At 39.4% G+C, this 7,202-nt stretch overlaps 1 non-coding gene across 1 annotated transcript; it reads right to left on the bottom strand.

Moving 5' to 3' along the window:
* Nucleotides 1-266: 266 nt before the first annotated feature.
* On the bottom strand, nt 267-403 carry LOC116094555. Its single transcript, XR_004120193.1, has one exon. It is a non-coding gene; the product is annotated as a small nucleolar RNA SNORA29 (small nucleolar RNA).
* Nucleotides 404-7,202: the final 6,799 nt, after the last annotated feature.

Below are 7,202 nucleotides of genomic sequence, written 5' to 3'. Positions count from 1 at the left end.
TTTATTGAGTATTTTTGCATCGATATTCATAAGGGAAATTGGTCTGAAGTTGTTTTCTTTGTTAGGTCTTTGTGTGGTTTAGGTATCAGAGTAATTGTGGTTTCATAGAACCAATTGAGTAGAGTACCTTCTTTTTCTATTTTGTGGATTAGTTTGAGGAGTATTGGTATTGGGTCTTCTTTGAAGATCTGATAAAACTCTGCACTAAACCCATCTGGGCTTTTTATGGTAGGGATACTATTTTTTTTGTTTTGTTTTGTTTTCTTTTTTTTCTCTTCAGCCATTTCATAAAAAGGAAAGACACAGAACAGCTCCCCCTCTTCAGATCACGGCACCTTTCATCTATCCCATAAGCATAGCCACTAAACTCTATATGGAGAAAATGTGCTAGTCAAATGGGAAAGGTTGGGAGACTATTAATGACTGTTTAATTCATTAGGGGATATGGTACTGTTTAGATTGTTGATCTGATCTTGATTTAACTTTGGTAACTGGTATCTGTCTAGAAAATTGTCCGTTTGATCCAAGTTTTACAGTTTTGTTGAGTATAGGCTTTTGTAGTAGGATCTCATGATTTTTTGAATTTCCTCAGTGTCTGTTGTTATGTCCCCCTTTTCATTTCTGATTTTGTTAATTAGGATATTGTCTCTGTGGTCTATGGCTAAGGGTTTATCTATTTTGTTGATTTTCTCAAAGAACCAGCTCCTGGTTTGGTTGATTGATTCTTTATATACTTTTTGTATTTGGTTGCTTTCAGCCCTAAGTTTGATTCTTTCCTGCCATCTACTCTTCTTGGGTGAGTTTGCTTCTTGTTGTTCTAGAGCTTTTAGATGTGTTGTCAAATTGCTGGTTTATGCTCTTTCCATTTTCTTTTTTGGAGGCACTCAGAGATATGAGTTTTCCTCTTAGCACTGCTTTTATTGTGTCTCATAAGTTTGGGTATGTTATGGCTTCATTTTCAACAAACTCTAAAAAGCCTTTTATTTTTTCTTTATTTCTTCCTTGACCAAGTTATCACTGAGTAGAGTGTTGTTAAGCTTCCACGTGTATGTGGGCTTTCTATTGTTCATGGTGTTATTGAGGACCAGACTTAGTCCATGGTGATCTGACAAGCTGCAAGGAATTATTTAAATCTTCTTATATCTGCTGAGGCCTGTTTTGTGACTGAGTATATGGTCAATTTTTGAGAAGGTACCATGAGGTGCTGAGAAGAAGGTATATCCTTTCATTTTAGGATAAAATGTTCTATAGATATCTGTTAAATCCATCTGTTTCATAACTTCGGTTAGTTTCACTGTGTCTCTGTTAAGTTGCTGTTTCCATGATCTGTCCATTGCAGAGAGTGGGGTGTTGAAGTCTCTCACTATTATTGTGTGTCACACAATGTGTGCTTTGAAAGTCAATTTTATTCGATATTAGTACTCCAGCTTATTTCTTGGAAATTGTTTTCCAGACTTTTATTCTGAGGTAGTATCTGTCTTTGTCACTGAGATTGGTTTCCTGAATGCAACAAAATGTTGGATCCTGTTTATGTACCCAGTCTGATAGCCTATGTCTTTTTACTGTGGAATTGATATTAATAGATATTAAGGAGAAGTAATTGTTGCTTCCTGTCATTTTTGTTGTTAGAGTTAGAATTTTGTTCATGTGGCTAACTTCTTTTAGTTTTGTTGGAAGATTACTTTCTTGTTTTTTCTAGGATGTAGTTTCCCTCATTGTGTTGGAGTTTTCCATTTATTATTCTTTGAAGGGCTGGATTTATATAGCAAGATATTGTGTAAATTTGGTTTTGTCATGGAATACCTTGGTTTCTCCATCTATGGTAATTGAGAGCCTCGGCTGGCATTTGTGTTCTCTTAGAGTATGTATGATATCAGCCCAGGACCTTCTGGTTTTCATAGTCTCTGGCAAGAAGTCTGGTATAATTCTAATAGGTCTGCCTTTATATCTTCCTTGACGTTTTTCTCTCACTGCTTTTTTTGTTGTTTTGTTTTGTTTTTGTTTTTTGTTTTGGTTTTTTTCGAGACAGGGTTTCTCTGTGTAGCCCTGGCTGTCCCTCTGTAGACTAGGCTGGCCTTGAACTCAGAAATCTGCCTATCTCTGTCTCCCAAGTGCTGGGATTAAAGACGTGTGTCACCACCGCCTGGCCCCCTCACTACTTTTAATATTCTTACTTTGTTTTGTGCATTTGGTGTTTTGACTATTATGTGGCAGAAGGAATTTCTTTTCTTTTGCAGTCTATTTGGAGGTCTGTAGGCTTCTTTCATGTTCATGGTCATCTCTTTTTTTTAGGTTAGGAAAGTTTTCTTCTATAATTTTGTTGAAGCTATTTACAGGCCCTTAATTTGGAAGTCTTCACTCTCTATTATACTTAATATCCTTAGGTTTGGTCTTCTCATTGTGTCCTGGATTTCCTGGATGGTTTGGGTTAGGAGCTTTTTGCATTTTGTGTCTTCTTTGACTGTTGTGTTATTGTTTTCTATAACATTTCTCTCTTCTATCTCTTGTATTTTGTTGGTGATGCTTGCATCTATGGCTCCTGACTTCTTTCCTAGGTTTCTATCTCCAGAGTTGTCTCTCTTTGTGATTTCTTAATTGTTTCTACCTCCATTTTTAGATCCTGGATGGTTTTGTTCCTTTCCTTCACCTGTTTGGTTAGACTTTTTTTGTAATTCTTTAAGGGATTTTTGTGTTTCCTCTTTATGGGCTTGTACTTGTTTACCTGTGTTCTTCTGTATTTCTTTAAAAGTGTTATTTATGTCCTTCTTAAATTCCTCTATGATCATCATGAGATATGATTTTAGAGCAGAATCTTGCTCTTCTAGTATGTTGGGGTATCCAGGACTTGCTTTGGTGGGAATACTGGGTTCTGATAATGTCAAGTAGTCTTGGTTTCTGTTGGTAAGATTCTTGCGTTTGCCTTTTGCCGTCTGATAATCTCTGGTGTTAGATATTCTTGCTGTCTCTGGCTGGAGCTTGTTCCTCTTGTGGGGTCTGTAAGCCTGTGTCATCACTCCTGGGAGATCAGCTTTCTCCTGGTAAGACCTGTGCATAGAGGTTTGTGCATCAACTGTCCCTCCTGGGTGCAGATGGATGCAGGAAGGACCCTGTCCCAGCTGCTCTGCAGCTTCTGCAGTCTGAGCCTCCTGGCTGGTCCTTCCTTAGAAAGTCACTGGAGAGAAAATGGTGATCTCATTTGTGTCCTGGGGTCAGAGCACTCCCTGGAAACCAGCTCTCCCATGGCAGGAAAGGTGCACAGATAACTGTGGAACTGGCATACTTCCTGGGTGTAGATGGAGTAAGGACCCTGTCCCAGCTGCTCTGTTGCTTCTGTGGCCTGAGCCTCCTGGCTGGTTCCACCTTAGAAAGTCCTTGTCTTTTCTTGTGTGTGTGTGTGTGTCTGTGTGTGTGTGTGTGTGTGTGTGTGTTTTAAAGGAAGATGAAGTTCAATAAGAAAACAGGAGTTGAATGTCACTTTGGCCCATAAGAATGATTTCTGTCACCTTTTTCTGACCCTATGAAACACCCATGGTTTGAATTATTATGACATTTTAGCATAAATGTTATCTAGAATTCTTTTCTAAATTATCCCTTTGTGGTCTATATTTGGGGGGAATGACTAGCATAAACCCTTATGTATGAAAAAGACTCACAGGTTGAAATCTTGCTTAATGCATAGCACTTTGACACTAAACCAAAGAAGACAAAGGAAACTGTAGCTTTGCATACTCCCTTCTTGCAGTGTTTTCCTTATGCTTCTTCCTCTCAGAATACTGATGTTGTCTATGCAGATAACTAATAAGCATCCTTTATCCTAGAATCCATGCTAAAGGCTGAGATAAGGAAGAGCCTAGTCATTTTTATGAAGTTGTTAGAAGCTCACTGCAAGAGACTGGGGACAGTGATCCTTGTGAAGTGAATCCGTTCTAGGGAAGAGACTTCTTTCAGAGGTGCCAGACTGTGGGAGGCCAAGACCCAAGGCAAGGACCTGCTGAGAAAGAACTGCATAGATGCTCAGCCACTGTGCTCATCTCCATCATATTCAGCAACTTCCCATGGGGCAGTAGTTTGCTACAAATGCATTTGTTCAATTTGGCTATTTAACACGAGCATTTGAAGTGGCAATCACTCAATACTAACAGAAAAAGAAGGGAAGAGTAGGAAAGCATCCAGAGTAGCTCACACTTCAGCCTTAGATCCCAAAGCATTCTCAACCATTGGACAGATTCCTGTATGCCTGTTGTGGTTGATATTTAATCTCAAGTCAGAGGTTTCTACCCACCTTTGATTATTAAGTTCCCAGATAAAAGACACACAACTTTTATATTTACAAAATAAGCCTTTAATACACTAGAGATTGACAGATATCTACCCTCTCAGCTATTAAAATCTACTTCTCCATTAATAACCTATACTTATGACTTGCCATGCTCCATGTGGGCCAAACATGATCAGTTCTTACAATCCCTTACCCTATGACATCTCCCTCTCTTCTTCATCTACTTCTTTCCTCCTTCTCCATTGTCTCCTTCCAGGCCCCAAGACTGGGAACCTCAAACCATGACTATGTATCTTCTGTCCAGCTATAGGATGTAGGCATCTTTATTCCCCAATCAGGGATAATGTAGGGGCAAGGGTACAGAGCATCATTTGTATAAGTGCAGATTCTCTCTTACCTAGTGACAGCCAGGCCTTGGGGTCAGTATTAAGCATCACAATACATAGCAAAAGACCAAAACTCAATATACATCTTCCTATCTGGACCACATTCATGCCATCCATTTTTTCAAGTCCCTGTCTTAGTTCCTTTCTACTTATGGATATCTGATTTTGATATGCCATCACTTTGAGGAAGGAAAACAGATTAAGTAAAAAAGCTGGCACAAACTTCAGAGCAATACCCAAATAAGCACTGCATTGTGAGGAACTGACCAAAGTCTCTTGGAATTCAGATAGTGACTAGAGGTAATGGCAATAGCAATGGGTTGGGGCATGAGAGAGTACACTACAAGAAGGAACCTTAAAGAAAAGAGCAGACCTGGCTTCATTAGAAAGGAAACATCTCAAAGAGGAGGGATCTTAAGACTTGGGCTCCCTAGGAACCTGTGCCTTGTGAGTAGCTCTCTGCTGGGGCCACAAGCAAATGAGGTCTGGACAGAAGAAGGGAAGGAGCACTAGGACTCATGCCCACACACTGCTCTGAGAATGTGAACATGAACTCAGACAAGCCGAAGAAGAGCTGGGTTCCTTCTTACCTCTTGATGGATTAACACAGCAGTTGACACATCTATAATTTTTCATTCATTGTTCATCCACATCTATATTGTTCATCCACTCTCTTTACTCTTTATTATCAACACCGAAAAAGGAACTAAAACAGCAAGTGTCTCCAAGTGCCTGTATCTTGTGGGTGGCTGTTGATCATAGGCTCTCTAAGATAAATGACACAGGGAATGTGTAGAGTGATGTCATGAAACAGTAAACTAAAGGCTATAGTGAGTCACCTCCTGTAGGTTGGATAGAGTGTACTAGAGACTGGGTGTCAGATCACACAGAAGTTATTCTGGGTTAGCTTGTTAGTTCTTAGACCAAACAAGAAATTGAGTTTTGAGGCCTTGAAATTTTGTGGATGTGAGTATTTAATCAGTTGGAAAGGATTCAGAAAGCACTTTTAGGCACCAGAAACAATGTGCCAAAGTTTACTAATTTCTCGGGGATACTCTTCTGCAATGGACCTATCACTCCAAATTGGCTGGCTTTGTCTGTAGGCATGATTTCTTCTCCCTGCTAAGCAAGAGGCATGTTTATTTTCTTACACTTATAAAGCCTTTCCATTTAAACATTTCTTTTACCACATTTCCTTTCTATTATGATCTCTGTAATATTATATGTATCCTTGTAAGTCATCTCAAATCCCACCTCTGACCCAAGGAACTCGTAGACTAGAATTTAGTAGGATTTCCTCTTTATTGTCTTAGGGCTCTGCAGTTTGGATCTTAAATGACTCCTGAAGGCCTGTTTATGGAAAACATTGTCCCCAGCTCAGAGACACTTGGGAGTGGCAAAACTTTTATGGGGTGAAAACTGATGGGAGGAGGTTAGTGTTGATGGAAAAGAGATTGGGCTTCTGGCTTCTCTTCTTTTTCTTTTACTTCCACCTAGGAAGGCTTTTTCTTTCCCATGTTCCTGCCAGGATTCTGCATCATAACACAGTGCTGAAGTTAGTGCCGGGGGCATCTAGATCTTTCCTAGCCATGTTATCTAACCTCAGGATCTGTTGTGAGAGTTGGTCATGGACCATTCGGATAAACTCCACCCCCTCCCAACTCCAGTTCCTCTCTAGTTTCTGATTCTCAGTGCAGATGTACAGAGTATACAAACTTGTCTCATGGTGGTGAAGCAGGACTGAGAAATCAGGGTCTCTTTCTTAGAAATGCTCCAGTGGAGAAGATGAAATTTTATTTCATTTTTTAGAAGGACAGTCTTTCCCAAGTAGATAAGAATTTGCTTTTGAGGCAACAAAACAACTCAGGCACGCATAAATGATAATATGTATAGTACTAATTCCTAAGAAAAAGGGACCCAACTTAACAGCATTATGTTATAACAGCACATCATTAGGCTAGAAATGGATGACTAACATTCATACTGTGACTTTCTTCTTTTCTCTAAGAAAAATAGTATAGTTATTTGACCTTTAAAAGAGAAATCAGGGTCCCTTTCTTAGAAATTCTCCAGTAGAGAAGATGAAATTTTATTACATTTTTAGAAGGATGGTCCTTCCCAAGTAGAGAAGAATTTGCTTTTGAGGCAACAAAATAACTCAGGCACACACAAATGATAATATGTATAGTACTAATTCCTAAGCAAGCACGGCACTGGCAGGCCAGTCCTTCTTCCCCATTCCCTCCGCATTGCTCAAAACTGTTAGATTACATTCACAAAGCTAGCCACCAAAGCCTATCCTTTATTGGCCAACTCCTTCTGAGGCTATCTACCAAGGTCCACCTATTAAAGCATTAAAGTCCAGAAATCGAAAGCCCAATTTGGTCCACCTAATTAACATGCCACTTAAAATTAAATACCTCATCCAAACCCCGGGTTTCCTCCTGTTCATTTATAATCTGCCATTTTCCTATTTACCATTCTGTCTCCTTTTTTATCCAGAGTTAGTCCTTTGTCCCTTTGGGACAAATATCCAT

Source organism: Mastomys coucha, unplaced genomic scaffold, assembly GCF_008632895.1.
Source record: "Mastomys coucha isolate ucsf_1 unplaced genomic scaffold, UCSF_Mcou_1 pScaffold16, whole genome shotgun sequence".
Classification (NCBI taxonomy): Eukaryota; Metazoa; Chordata; class Mammalia; order Rodentia; family Muridae; genus Mastomys; species Mastomys coucha.
This window is presented reverse-complemented; position numbering and strand designations above follow the sequence as displayed.